Here is a 14,405-nt window from a genome sequence, read left to right on the forward strand (position 1 = left end):
TCTGATTTTGGTCTCCAGGCCCCCTGATCATCCACATCACTCTCTTCTATACCCTCTCCATTCCATCCACATCCTTTTTGAGTTGAGGCGCACAATACTTCAGGTGTGGTTTGACCAATGCAGTGTACAGCAAGACTATGATATCTAGTGATTTGGATGTTATGCCTCTGTTGAGACACCCCAAGATCGCATCGGCCTTTTTTGTTACTGCATCACACTGGCTGCTCATATTTAACTTATAGTCCACCCCTACCTCAAAGTCTTGTTCACACATGATGCTTCCCAGAAGTGTATCTCCCATCCAGTATGTGTGTTCCTCATTTTTGTTATCCAGATGTAGAACTTGGCACTTACCCTTGTTAAATTGCATCTTATTTGCATTTGTCCACTTTTCTAGCATGTTCAGATCTCATTGAATTCTATCTCTATCTTCTGGTGTTAGGGTTGCCAAGTCCAATTAAAGAAAAATCTGGGGGCTTTGGGGGGTGGAGCCAGGAACAAGGATGTGACAAGCATAATTGAACTCCAAGGGAGTTCTGGCCATCACATTTAAAGGGACAGCACACCTTTTTAAATGCCTTCCTTCCATAGGAAATAATTAAGGAAAGGGGCACCATCTTTTGGGACTCATAGAATTGGACCCTCTGGTCCAATCGTTTTGAAACTTGGGGGGTATTTTGGGGAGAGGCACTAGATGCTATACTAAAAATCTGGTGCCTCTATCTCAAAAAATAGCCCCCCTCCAGAGCCCCCAATACCCACAGATCAATTAGCTATTATTCCCTATGGGAATCGTTCTCCATAGGGAATAATAGAGTGCCTAGTAGACATTTCCCTCCCCCCCATGCTTTCTAAAGGTGGGGGGAGGGCCTCCATACCAGGGAATCCCCCCTCCCTCTCTCTCACACACAAATACTTACTTGTTCTTCCAGCAGAACTTTGCTTGCTGTGAAAACAAAAGCAAGGCTGCACAGGAAAAGAAAGGAAGGGGCCGTTCTCCATGGAGACTGTTACTGACCCTTTCCCATGAAGCCCTTCCTGTTTCCTGTGCAGCCTTAAAGGGACACATTTTAAAAACAGATCAGAAGCTCTACAACAACATGATGCCTACAGGTATGTTCCCTCTCCCCCCCTGCCCCCCCACCCCCACTTTCAGATTTTTTGAGAGCGGGGGAGGAGGCTGCAAATTCGGGGGTCCCCCGCCAGGGCAGGGGGGTTGGGAAGCCTATCTGGTGTGTTCACTGATGCTCCTCCCAATTTGGAGTAGCCCCTCCACACCGTCATCCAGATAATTTATAAAGATATTGAAAAGTACTAGGCCCAGAACTGAGCCCTATGGCACCTCACTGGACATCTCCCTCCATTCAGATGAAATGCCATTGACAAGTACTCTTTGAGTGTGGCTCTCCAACCAGTTCCCTATGCACCTAACTATCTTAGAGTGAGACCACAATCCTCTAGTTTACCCATCAGAACATTATGGGGAACCCTGTCAAAAGCTTAACTGAAACCCAGGTAAACGACATCAATATTAATAGCATTCCCTCGATCCAGTAAGCTTGCCACTCAATCAAAGAAGGAAGTGAGGTTCGTCTGGCCGGACTTCTTGGGGACGAATCCATGCTGACTTCCTTGGATCACCAAGGTGTCTTTTAGGTGCTTGCAGATTGATCCCTTTAAAATCTGCTCTAGTATTTTCCCTGGGACATAGCTCAGACTGATTAGCTTGTCGTTTCCCAGGTCATCTCCCCTTTTCTCCCCCATTTCCCCCTGCTGCCCAGCTGAATGGTAGTGGGAAGGGTCCTCTGGGGGTGGGAGATCCTCTGGCTATAGTGGGAAAACAACAGCCTTACTCCTCAACCAGAAAACCATGTCCTAGTTGAATGATGACATATTTTGCTAATTGAATGGTTAAGGTTTAGGACTATTAGTTTGCATTTGGTTTGGGGTTTTATTGAGCACAGCTCTCCTACACACACACACACACACACCACACACACTGCCAGGAAAAAGGAGCCTGATGTAATGTACAATTGTAAAAATAATAGAACAAAAGACAGATACGAGTAATGAAACATTTTAAAAACCTTAAAATGCAATTTAATATCAGAGACAGCTGGCCGTTTGCCTGCAATATTTAAAAAAAAGCTTTTGCAGGAGAGCTATGGTTTTAACGAAGTCTGGTTCCACTGTGAGCATTTAATGTGTATTTGAAAAAATTGTTAACTTAGTTTTTATAGACCTCCAGATGACACTGTAATCAGTCCTCTTGCATTCCAGTATTTTCTGTGTTGCTCTTACCTTCTTTTAAAAGATCTAATTTCTGGTGATTAAAAACAAACACCCTTGCTCTTACTGAACAAGATAATCCATTGTGGAGAGCCTTAGCACAACTGAGGTTTCTGGGAGCTACTAACAATCCCTTTCTTCTCTTTCCAGTCTGATTAATTACTTCCTACATTCTCAGGTTGTGCCAGTTCTTTCTCACATTAATAAACACTGGATTATCAGTTCTTGGTGGTGGTTAAGAACAGCTTTTCTTTGCAGCAGGCCAAGTCATTGACCTTCCCCTTTTTAAATGTTATTTTGTAATTGTGTTATAACAACAATAAAAATTAAACATAGTAACATTGTAGCAAGCCAGTTTTTTTTTAAAAAAAAACTCCCACTCCCCCTTCCTCCCACAACAGATGATAATCAAATATTTGTTCATAAGTTTCAGAAGAGGTGGTAAACCAGAAGTAACAGTAAACAGAAGTGAAATTACAGGAAGAAGGGCTTTTACTGAAGAGAATTTACTTATTTATAGTTAATCTTTCTCACAAATTCAAGGCAGATAAAGCCATAAGTGCAAGCAGCAAGCACCCTTTCTCACATCCTAACTACTATCAGTCTCCTAAACTAAGCCCTACAGAGTATTCTGTATCTTATTTTACATTTTCAAAAAGGAATGAAAAATAAACTGCCCACCCTGGGCAAATATTTATACACAATTGTGACTGGAGGGAGCCCAGGTCTCATGCTTCAATGGGAGATGTCCTGGTCTCCCTCTTCCTCTCTATTGCCTACTGACCCTCAAGAGGAAAAAAGGTTTTTAAAAAATCATCTTTCTCCAAATCTTATGGCATCACATCAATTTTATGCTGGTAACATGACCTCACTTCAAGGTATTTGCTGAAAGTGACATAGCTCTTTGGCATGGCATCACTCCCTCTGTCCCTGTTCCTCCTCTCCTGCTGATTACCTGCTGGCAATGATAGCATAGACAGCTTCAAGAGGGGATTGGATAAACATGGCGCAGAGGTCCATCAGTGGATATTAACCACAGGAAATAGATGGAACTCTCTGTCTGGGACAGTGATGCTCTATATTCTTGGCGCTTGGAGGGGGCAACAATGGGAGGGCTTCTATTGTCCTGGCCAATACTCCCTCTAAGCTGTGGAGGCTCGTGAGCAAAAATTCTACTTTGTGAGCTACTGGCATTCAGGGTGTGAACTACTGCATAAATCAGTGTGCTATGGAGCATTTTTTCCTGAGCTAAGACAAAAATGTGTGAGCTGGAGGCTAACTCAGCTTAGATGGAACATTGTCCCCTCTGGTGGACCTCCTGATGGCACCTGGGTTTTTTGGCCGTGTGACAGAGCGTTGGACTGGATGGGCCATTGTCCTGATCCAACATGGCTTCTCTTATGTTCTCAACTTTAGTAAGCAGAAAGATTTGAAAACTGCATATTCCTCTTCGTTCCTACATCTACAGGCTAAACCAAACAGGGTAAGTTCTGTGAATGGGTTTTCCAGGATTTTTTTATTTAATTGCAAGAACTTAATTCAGATCAGGGCAGTGACACTAGTGGGGGGGTAGATTAAAACCTTTTCCCTTGCAACATTTTCCTGACCTGGAATGGCCCCTTGGAGCTGCTACCTATCCTGTTGGGGCAACCATATAGGTATGACTATCAGCAGCTTGTGAGTAACTGAATAATAGTGCTCACCCCTGAGGCCAGCTTAGCATTACAGATATTTGAATGAAACAGAGTATAGCATACAACCTAGCTTGGAACCTTTCTTGCAAAATCAGTTTATTGTGTATTTGTGTCTCATTTCTCAGTACTTCTTCCCTGAAAACTGATTTTCTGTGAGGATATTGAATTTTCCTAGAATTCAAACTGCAATATTTTGTACTTAAGACACTGTGATTTACCCAGCAGATAGTACAGTCATTCCCATTGCAACTATTATGATAGAGGAAGTGTTACATGCTATTGCCTATTGAGAAAGTGTCTAAGAGCATGAGCTGTTACCCAAGATATTCCTGGTTTAACTACTGTGATAATCACAAGCTCATTAGGCAAGCCAGGCAAGCTGGTGTCTCTCAGAAACACTTTTGCCACACTTTTAACCCACTTTCAATGCATTTTGTTTTTTACTGTGTAAAACAGCAAAATGCACTTGCAAATGATCATTAAAGTACTAATATTGTCCAAGTGATGATGAATATTGTGAAATGATTCATAACGAGCATCACAGTATACAATTGCCCTTTCTGAAGCTTGCAGCATTCAGTGATTACTATACAGGAATCACCTAATTTTTAAAAGCAGTACCAGAACAATTTTCTCTGCTCTTCTCTTCTCTCCTCCCCCTCTCCTTTCACAGAGCAGCATGCCTTTTCATTTTGTGAAATGCACGTCCTTTCAGTTCAGTTTTAATTTTTGTTTTAAAAGTCTTTGGAGGCTGTGCACTCATCTTCTTTTACACTGGAGCATAAACCAGGCAGGATGTGTGCAAGAGGAAGGAGGGAGACAGTGGCATGTATAAATCGATGGTGGGGCCTCATTTGGAGTACTGTGTACAGTTCTGGTCACTGCACCTCAAAAAAGATATTATAGCATTGGAAAAAGTCCAGAAAAGGGCATCTAGAATGATTAAAGGGTTTGAACACTTTCCCTATGAAGAAAGGTTAAAACACTTCAGGCTCTTTAGCTTGGAGAAATATCGACTGTAGAGTGACATGACAGAGGTTTACAAGATTATGCATGGGACAGAGAAGGTAGATGAAGAAGTACTTTTCTCCCTTTCTCATCAGGACCTCCTGATGGCGCCTGATTTTTTGGCCACTGTGTGACACAGAATGTTGGACTGGATGGGCCATTGGTCTGATCCAACATGGCTTCTCTTATGTTCTTGTGTTCATGCAACCCCTTACAGCAAAATTATGTTCCCCACTGCCCTGTTGTTACCCCAGTTAATGATTTGCAGGCAAGATGTTGTATTAACATTACTAAAAAGAGATTTGGCCAGTATGATTTGACTGATCCTGTAGAGATGCTCTGAAACTTCTGAATAATTGCCACAACAAAGTCTGGATTAGTTTACCCATCAATAGTCATCCTCTCCATGAACAAATACAAATCCAGATGGATCATGTGATCATGCAGTTGTTCATGGCACAAGAACTTTGTAAAAAAAAAAAAACCTGACAGAAATTTGGGTTCTGTCGAAGGAGCCCAAATAAGTAAAACTATGTTCAGTAGAAGCAAAGTCTTTATCCAGTGAACCATTGTCAAGGAAAGCATCTATCTCTACACTGGCACTCTGGGTTATTTGCTTTTGTTCAGCTAGTGTTAGCAGGTGCTTTTTCTGTTTCTCCTTCTGCTTATCTCTCAGTCCTGTATCTCTATCTCTTTATATTTCTAGTATCACATGTATACATCAAAATGCCAGATGCAGCAAATAAGATAAACTGGTTTTCTGGGAGGAATATATAACTTTTTTGGTAATTACATTATTATCTTATTGGTTTTTCCACCTGAAGTTTTAGTAAATCAGTGCTCTTGTTTTGGTCACACTGGATGAATAAAAAGAAGGAGAGGCCGCGGAGCAGCCGGCGCTGGTCCCGGAAGGCCTTCCAGAGACTCTGGAGGGCCTTCCGGGACCAGCGCCGACCAGCGAAGGCCTCCCCGCGGCCTCCGCTGGTCCCTGGAGGCCCTCCAGAGTGTCTGGAGGGCCTCCAGGGACCAGCGGAGGCCGCGGGGAAGCCGCGGAGCACCCGGCGCTGGTCCCGGAAGGCCTTCCAGAGCCTCTGGAAGGCCTTCCGGGACCAGCGCCGGCCAGCGAAGGCCTCCCCGCGGCCTCCGCTGGTCCCTGGAGGCCCTCCAGAGTCTCTGGAGGGCCTCCAGGGACCAGTGGAGGCCGCGGGGAAGCCGCGGAGCACCCGGCGCTGGTCCCGGAAGGCCTTCCAGAGCCTCTGGAAGGCCTTCCGGGACCAGCGCCGGCCAGTGAAGGCCTCCCCGCGGCCTCCGCTGGTCCCTGGAGGCCCTCCAGAGTCTCTGGAGGGCCTCCAGGGACCAGCGGAGGCCGCGGGGAAGCCGCGGAGCACCCGGCGCTGGTCCCGGAAGGCCTTCCAGAGCCTCTGGAAGGCCTTCCGGGACCAGCGCCGGCCAGCGAAGGCCTCCCCGCGGCCTCCGCTGGTCCCTGGAGGCCCTCCAGAGTCTCTGGATGGCCTCCAGGGACCAGCGGAGGCCGCGGGGAAGCCGCGAAGCACCCGGCGCTGGTCCCGGAAGGCCTTCCAGAGCCTCTGGAAGGCCTTCCGGGACCAGCGCCGGCCAGTGAAGGCCTCCCCGCGGCCTCCGCTGGTCCCTGGAGGCCCTCCAGAGTCTCTGGAGGGCCTCCAGGGACCAGCGGAGGCCGCGGGGAAGCCGCGGAGCACCCGGCGCTGGTCCCGGAAGGCCTTCCAGAGCCTCTGGAAGGCCTTCCGGGACCAGCGCCGGCCAGCGAAGGCCTCCCCGCGGCCTCTGCTGGTCCCTGGAGGCCCTCCAGAGTCTCTGGAGGGCCTCCAGGGACCAGCGGAGGCCGCAGGGAAGCCGCGGAGCAGCCGGCGCTGGTCCCTGGAGGCCTCCAGAGGCCAGCGCCGGTAGCGGAGAGGCCCGGCGCTGGTCCCTGGAGGCCTCCAGAGGCCAGCGCCGGCAGCTCCCTCCCTCCCTCGCCGCGAGGCCGCCGCCGCAGGCCCGCAGGACTCGCCGCCGCCGCTGGACTCTCCGCCGCCCTGGAATCAGGTAAGGGGGCCGAAAGCGCGGGGGGGGCGGGGGGCGGCCTTCCTTTCTTCCCTCCCTCCCTCCCTCCCTCCCTCCCTCCCTCCCTCCCTTCCTTCCTTCCTTCCTTCCTTCCTTCCTTCCTTCCTTCCTTCCTTCCTTCCCTCCTTCCTTCCTTCCTTCCCTCCCTTCCCTTCCTTCCTTCCCTCCCTCCTCCCTTCCTTCCTTCCTTTCTTCCTTCCTTCCTTCCCTCCCTTCCTTCCTTCCCTCACTCCCTTCCCTTCCTTCCTTCCCTCCCTCCTCCCTTCCTTCCTTTCTTCCTTCCTTCCTTCCCTCCCTCCCCCCTTCCTTCCTTCCTTCCCTCCCTCCCTCCCCCTCCCTCCCTCCCTCCCTTCCTTCCTTCCTTCCTTCCTTCCTTCCTTCCTTCCTTCCTTCCTTCCTTCCTTCCCTCCCTCCCTCCTCCCTTCCTTCCTTTCTTCCTTCCTTCCTTCCTTCCCTCCCTTCCTTCCCTCACTCCCTTCCCTTCCTTCCTTCCCTCCCTCCTCCCTTCCTTCCTTTCTTCCTTTCTTCCCTCCCTCCTCCCTCCCTTCCTTCCTTCCTTCCTTCCTTCCTTCCTTCCTTCCTTCCTTCCTTCCTTCCCTCCCTTCCTTCCCTCCCTCCTCCCTTCCTTCCTTTCTTCCTTCCTTCCTTCCCTCCCTTCCTTCCCTCACTCCCTTCCCTTCCTTCCTTCCCTCCCTCCTCCCTTCCTTCCTTTCTTCCTTCCTTCCCTCCCTCCCTCCCTCCCTCCCCCCTTCCTTCCCTCCCTTCCTTCCTTCCTTCCTTCCTTCCTTCCTTCCTTCCTTCCTTCCTTCCTTCCTTCCTTCCTTCCTTCCTTCCTTCCTTCCTTCCTTCCTTCCTTCCTTCCCTTCCCTTCCCTTCCCTTCCCTTCCCTTCCCTTCCCTTCCCTTCCCTTCCCTTCCCTCCCTCCTTATGTTCTTATGTGACACAGAGTGTTGGACTGGAGGGGCCACTGGCCTGATCCAACAGGGCTTCTCTTATGTTCTTATGTGACACAGAGTGTTGGACTGGAGGGGCCACTGGCCTGATGCAACAGGGCTTCTCTTATATTTTTATGTGACACAGAGTGTTGGACTGGAGGGGCCACTGGCCTGATCCAACAGGGCTTCTGTTATGTTCTTATGTGACGCAGAGTGTTGGACTGGATGGGCCACTGGCCTGATCCAACAGAGCTTCTCTTATGTTCTTATGTGACGCAGAGTGTTGGACTGGATGGGCCACTGGCCTGATCCAACAGGGCTTCTGTTATGTTCTTATGTGACGCAGAGTGTTGGACTGGATGGGCCACTGGCCTGATCCAACAGGGCTTCTCTTATGTTCTTATGTGACGCAGAGTGTTGGACTGGATGGGCCACTGGCCTGATCCAACAGGGCTTCTCTTATGTTCTTATGTGATGCAGAGTGTTGGACTGGATGGGCCACTGGCCTGATCCAACAGGGCTTCTGTTATGTTCTTATGTGACGCAGAGTGTTGGACTGGATGGGCCATTGGCCTGATCCAACATGGCTTCTCTTATGTTCTTATGTGACAATACTGACTTTGGTGGACCCAAGCACTGATTCAGTGTAAGGGAGCTTTGTGTTTGTGACTGGAGTGGACAATACTGACTTTGGTGGACCCAAGCACTGATTCAGTGTAAGGGAGCTTTGTGTTTGTGACTGGAGTGGACAATACTGACTTTGGTGGACCCAAGCACTGATTCAGTGTAAGGGAGCTTTGTGTTTGTGTCTTCTGGTGCAATTTTGTTCTCAGATCCTGTATTTACTTCATCAGTATATGGGATAAGGCACTTTCTCAACTGTGCTGCATAATGCAGCCTATTTATTTTGTCCTGTTTGCTCTGTTGGCTCTATCTGCGCCACCTTCATCACTTTCGGGGTGCGGATCCCCCAGTGGGGTGGTCTCCCGACTCCCTCCGCCGGCTGTTTCTGATAGCCCTGCGCCCCCTCTTTCATTTGATATGTGTCCCGTGCGGGTGCCACCCTCCCGCCGGGAGATGCCGCAAAATGAGCCCCCTTGAGGCTTATGGCGGCAGGGCTCGGGGGAAGCGAGCTAGACTGCTGTTCTTTTGAGGGGTTATAGAGTGTTTCGAGCCCGTCCCTGTGGCATCGGTCCCATCGTTGTAGGGCCCAGGGGGCCGGCGCAGCGGCCTGCTGAAGCAGCCTGTCGGTCACTTCCGGGTTCCTGTCCTGCATCTCGACCTGTGTTATTAGTGACAGGCTGCTTCGGCGGGCCGCTGCGCCGGCCCCCTGGGTCCCACCCCTGCCTTCCCCCCCCCCAGGTGTCCCTGGCTGGCCTTCAGACATTATGGTCACCCTAATCCTCACAAAACTGATGTACCATCTGCCCAAGATTGCAATTACCACCATCCCAGTTCAATACTTTCCTGAAATAGTTACTCTTTGCAGTAACATTCAGTTAAGTAGGTATTGATTCTATAACATACTGTGAAGTAGATCTTAGTCGGTTATTATATATTAATAAATGGGACACAAGGACTGGGCTTTCTATAATATAGCGTGCTGTGGTGTGAAAGGATGTGTAGATTTTATTGGCATGGAGATAAGATATCTGCATTATTCATAAGTATTGATGCCTCAGGTTACTCTTAATGAATGCTAGTGAAAACCTTGTTTGAAACAGAAGCACCTGCTTTTGTACGCAAAGCTTATTTAGAAGCACTCATATATATATAGGGGGCTGCCGTCTTTTTATTTACTTTTTTGTGGCTTGTATGTACCATAAGACCTGATACAGTATGGTTATATTCACATGCTGTTGTATCATGTTATATACATTCCATTCCATATTAGTATGGTAGTAAGACAGCCATGTTACCTGCTGTGAGGAGGGAAGGGAAGGATTTAGGGAGACACTTACCCAAGACTGCAGCATTGGGGGCTGCTTATCATTTTATTTTTCCTACAGTGTAATACAATTTCCTGATGAACTACATCAAGAGCTTCCATCATAAGTCATAATTATTAATAAAGAAAGCAGACTTTCTTACAATAGTAGAGCAATAGACATTTGGGTTGTAAACTCTTCTCAGTCTGATAAATTAATCTCATTGTTGGTAGGCTCTTTTAAAAGTTTTATTTCTTTATTTGCTGGATACTGTTACAGGTGTGGCACTTCTCTGAGCAGTGAGAAATTCTAGGGATAGCACTTTCCTGGGTTGTTTCCCTTTACAGGAGATAGAGAGAGAGTGCACTGGAGATTTATAATGTATGTTGCAGAATTTTCTTTATTTAGAAACATAGAGGCAGAGTACACTTCTACTGGGCTGTAGATCTACTACATCACATCAGATCTAGGGATGCTCAAACATGCACTGGTTCAGCTCATGCCCTGTTCGCTAGTTGTGAACTGAGGCACATTTTTTTGATGTTCAGTGCAATAGTTTGTGGACCTGCTTCTGGGTGTTTGTCAGGTTGTTTCATTGTATTTTTTATTAACCACATACTACAGCACTACTGGCTTTCTGTGTATGCGAGTTCTCACACAGTCTATTACCTTCCCACCCTTGCTGCATAATTCTGCACCCCGAAGGTGCTCTAGCTCACTCTTAAAGAGTCTCTTTCTCTCTCTGCATCTTCTAGATATATCAACTGCACTTCCTTTTTATGCAGACACAAATCTCTCCACTCCCTTGAGGTTGCCTCCCCCAAGCCTCAATGTGCTGCTTGACCAGAGCCATTAAGACATATTGAAGGGCATATCTGCAATCATTAAGAAACATTACCATTCCTTTTTATCTTGGGCTCTGATTTTCCCAAGGTATGCCAATTTAGTCAAAGGATATAAGACAGAACCATTCAAAAATTTTGGTCTCTATAAAATACATCAGCTGCTTTTCAGAAATTTGCAGCATAACTGCTGGTGCCTCTCATAAAAAAGCCCCCAAGTTTCAAAAAAACTGGACTAGGGGGTCAAATTCTAGGGGCTCCAGAAGATGCCTCATCCTCCATTGTTTCCTGTGGAGGAAAAAAGACACTTAAAGGGAGCAGTCCCCTTAAATGCCTTTTGCAGCTGTGCCGCAAGTGAACTCTGAAGCTGCGAGTTCACTCAGAAGCCTTCTGGGTAAACTTGCTGCTTCAGAATTCACTCATTCTGTGGCTTGCAAAAAGTTATGGAGGGAAAAAGGGCATTTAAAGGGAGTTCCCTTTAAATGCCGTTGTAAGCCATGATGCAAGGGAACTCTGGGTGGACTCGCCCCATCAGAGTTCACTCTCAGTTCAGCTTGCAAAAGGCATTTAAAGGAAGTACCATGCCTTACAAAAATCCAATCCTGGGCTGGCTCCACTTTGCAGCTCAGTTTAAACCAAGCTACAAAGAGGAGCTAGCCTCAGCAAAGTGTTCTCCCACAGGCTCTGCTGGGTCTCTGCTGGGCAGTCCCATTTAGTCCAGACTGCCCAACAGACCTGCCCCCTTCCTCCATGGTTTCCAATGGGGGAAAGCATTTAAAGGGATCATGGTCCCTCCATATGCCTTTTGCAAGACTTCAGAACTCCAAAGGCATTTAAAGGGCTTGTGGTCCCTTTAAATGCCTTCTTGAAGTGGCAAGTTTAGCTGGAACTTCGGCTATCCAGCAGTCCTGAAAAATCCTGAATATTTTGGGGATTTTTTTGGGTGGCCATTTTTGGATAGCTGAATCAGTAGCCCCTGGGTGATTGGCTGAGAAAATACCCAATAAATACAGATAAGGTATTTTTGGCTCAATTTATACCAAGCACACACCCCTAAATGGAACCCCAGTAGACATGCATATGACCAAACATTTAGCAGACTATATAAAGGTCAAGAATTCCATTTTCTTTATTTTGACCTTTGCAATTTATGGATTGATTGTTAAGTATTTTATTTCCTCTGACATTTGGTATTTTGATTTTTTTCAGTTGTGTGACTTTCTTATGCTGACAGTTATTAATACCAACACTGCCAAGGTACTGAAAGCCTAAACACTCAATGGTTACAAACCTTTATAAAAATATTTTTGGAAATCCACAAACTCACATCAGATACAAAAAGAAACACATATTTGTATTTATTTCAGTATTGTTCACTACGTAGTGCCTTTCTGCTTTAAGGATGCAAAACCTTTTAATTGTTTTAATTAAAATATTGGTGATTCTTTGGGGTTCTTTTAACTTATGGGATAAAGCAGTAGCTGCTGAACATGATCGAAGTACAGACAAATGTTGTCAGGAAAAAATCTAAACCTCAACACTACGGCCTGTTGTTCATGGTTTGGCGATTAAAATAATCTTATTTTCCCCTAACCTATATCTCTGCTGGCTGAAAAATTATTGGTTTTGTTACTGACTCAGAATGATAAGTCAGCATCTCTATAAATTAGCAGATAGGTACTGTGTTGCCCAAGAGGTGCTGCCTGATCATGGAAGCACCCCACTACCCAATGGGGTCCCCCATATTTGTACCTGAACCAGAGATTCCAAAACAGGCCAAGTGAAAACACTCTGCTTAGGCCAGAAAACTTGCCCAAGCCTGTCTAAAGGGTCTCTGCAAAAAGTTGCGAAACAGTGTCCTCAAGGCTAATTCCAGTCTCCTGCCCTCTGTCCCCCTCCTACAATGGAATGTCTGAAACAATAGGTTCTCCCAGGTAAGTATCTATATTTCTAAATGTGTCTGGCAACATCTGTCTAATACTCTTTTGTCTCAAATACCCCTTCCTGGCACCTTTTGTGTTACCCTATGTTAATGTGCAGACCTATTTGTATAAGCCTCCCTGTATTCTCCCCAGAATATGAAGCAAAATTAGTCTCAAACATTAAATCAGTATGGTGCTTCCTGACAACCATTAAAAGAAGAAGATATTGGATTTATATCCTGCCCTCCACTCCAAAGAGTCTCAGAATGGCTCACAATCTCCTTTACCTTCCTCCCCCACAACAGACACCCTGTGAGGTGGGTGGGGCTGGAGAGGGCTCTCACAGCAGCTGCCCTTTCAAGGACAACCTCTGCCAGAGCTATAGCTGACCCAAGACCATGCTAGCAGGTGCAAGTGGAGGAGTGGGGAATCAAACCCGGTTCTCCCAGGTAAGAGTCCGTACACTTAGCCACTACACCAAACTGGCTTATTCTCTCTCTTTTGTTTAAAACTGGGAATCCATTCAGGCATACAGGAAAGACCCGTCAATGATCATTAAGAAAGATCATAGCCCAGGAATGGATCATAGCCCTCCAAATACTATAAAACATGAGAGCAAACCGCACCTCTCTGTTCAATCTGTGGGCACATAGATAGGTTGCACCCCAGTACTCTAAGTAATGGGCCCCTTGGATGTGGCATGATGGCTGTGCACACCCCCATCTTCTCTTTTCAATGGACTTCAGCACTACTGAACAGGTAAATACCACCTCTGTAATAATTCCTAAAAGTCTCTGTTCCTCACCCCTGATTTCTTTAGCTTCTTTATTGTGATTGCTTATGTGTGACTATCGTCTTACATATTTTTCTAAGTAAACATTTTAAACTATTTTAAATCTGGAGTCTTCTTTCTGATACTGGACCAATGTACTGGTGGAAAGAACCCTGCTCAAAATAGCTCTACCTAAGTCTGCTCTTGCTAATTCCACCATCAAAAAGAGGAGACCTCAGAGATTTGGCCAACAACTGGAAGCTGCAGGAATGGAAGGAATGCAATTGTTGGGAAATATTGGGTTTAATGTGTTCATTTATTTGATTTCTATACCACCTTTTAATCTAGGAAGATGCTTAAAGCAGCATCAGTCAGTCTGGGATTATTTCTGCAATTGTCACCTGCAGTTTGTCCTACCTCATTTTTTCTCTTTTCTGAAGAAATTAGCTAACAGTGCTCCCAATATTAATTCTTATACTCTCCTAATTACTTCCCTCACCTGTGAAAACTATTTATTCCTTCCATCTGGCTCTTGTCCATGGGAGGTTTCCTCCTGATATCCCAAAATTGCTAATTTTTCTTAAATGCATGGAGATAGGGCAGATTTTGGCTTCATCAACCTTTAAAGATTATTGAAAACATCAATGTGTATGTAGATAGATACCTTTTATCACAGCCTGGAAATTAAAAAATACCTCACCTCAAAAAACAACAACAACCAAACAACCATGCAGCTCTACTGCATGAAGAATCCTTGGTTATGCCGATGATTTTAAAATCAGTTGATAATTCCTCAATGGATTATGTTTGTTGGGATAATCCCTTGGACACAAACGCTCTCACATACAAGGGAGAAGACATAATTTACACATCAGGAGACATTACGATCATTTGGAAAAGCGCTAAATATGAAAAAAATGGTGGGGACAGAAC

The sequence above is a fragment of the Heteronotia binoei genome, chromosome 1 (genome assembly GCF_032191835.1).
Source record: "Heteronotia binoei isolate CCM8104 ecotype False Entrance Well chromosome 1, APGP_CSIRO_Hbin_v1, whole genome shotgun sequence".
Classification (NCBI taxonomy): Eukaryota; Metazoa; Chordata; class Lepidosauria; order Squamata; family Gekkonidae; genus Heteronotia; species Heteronotia binoei.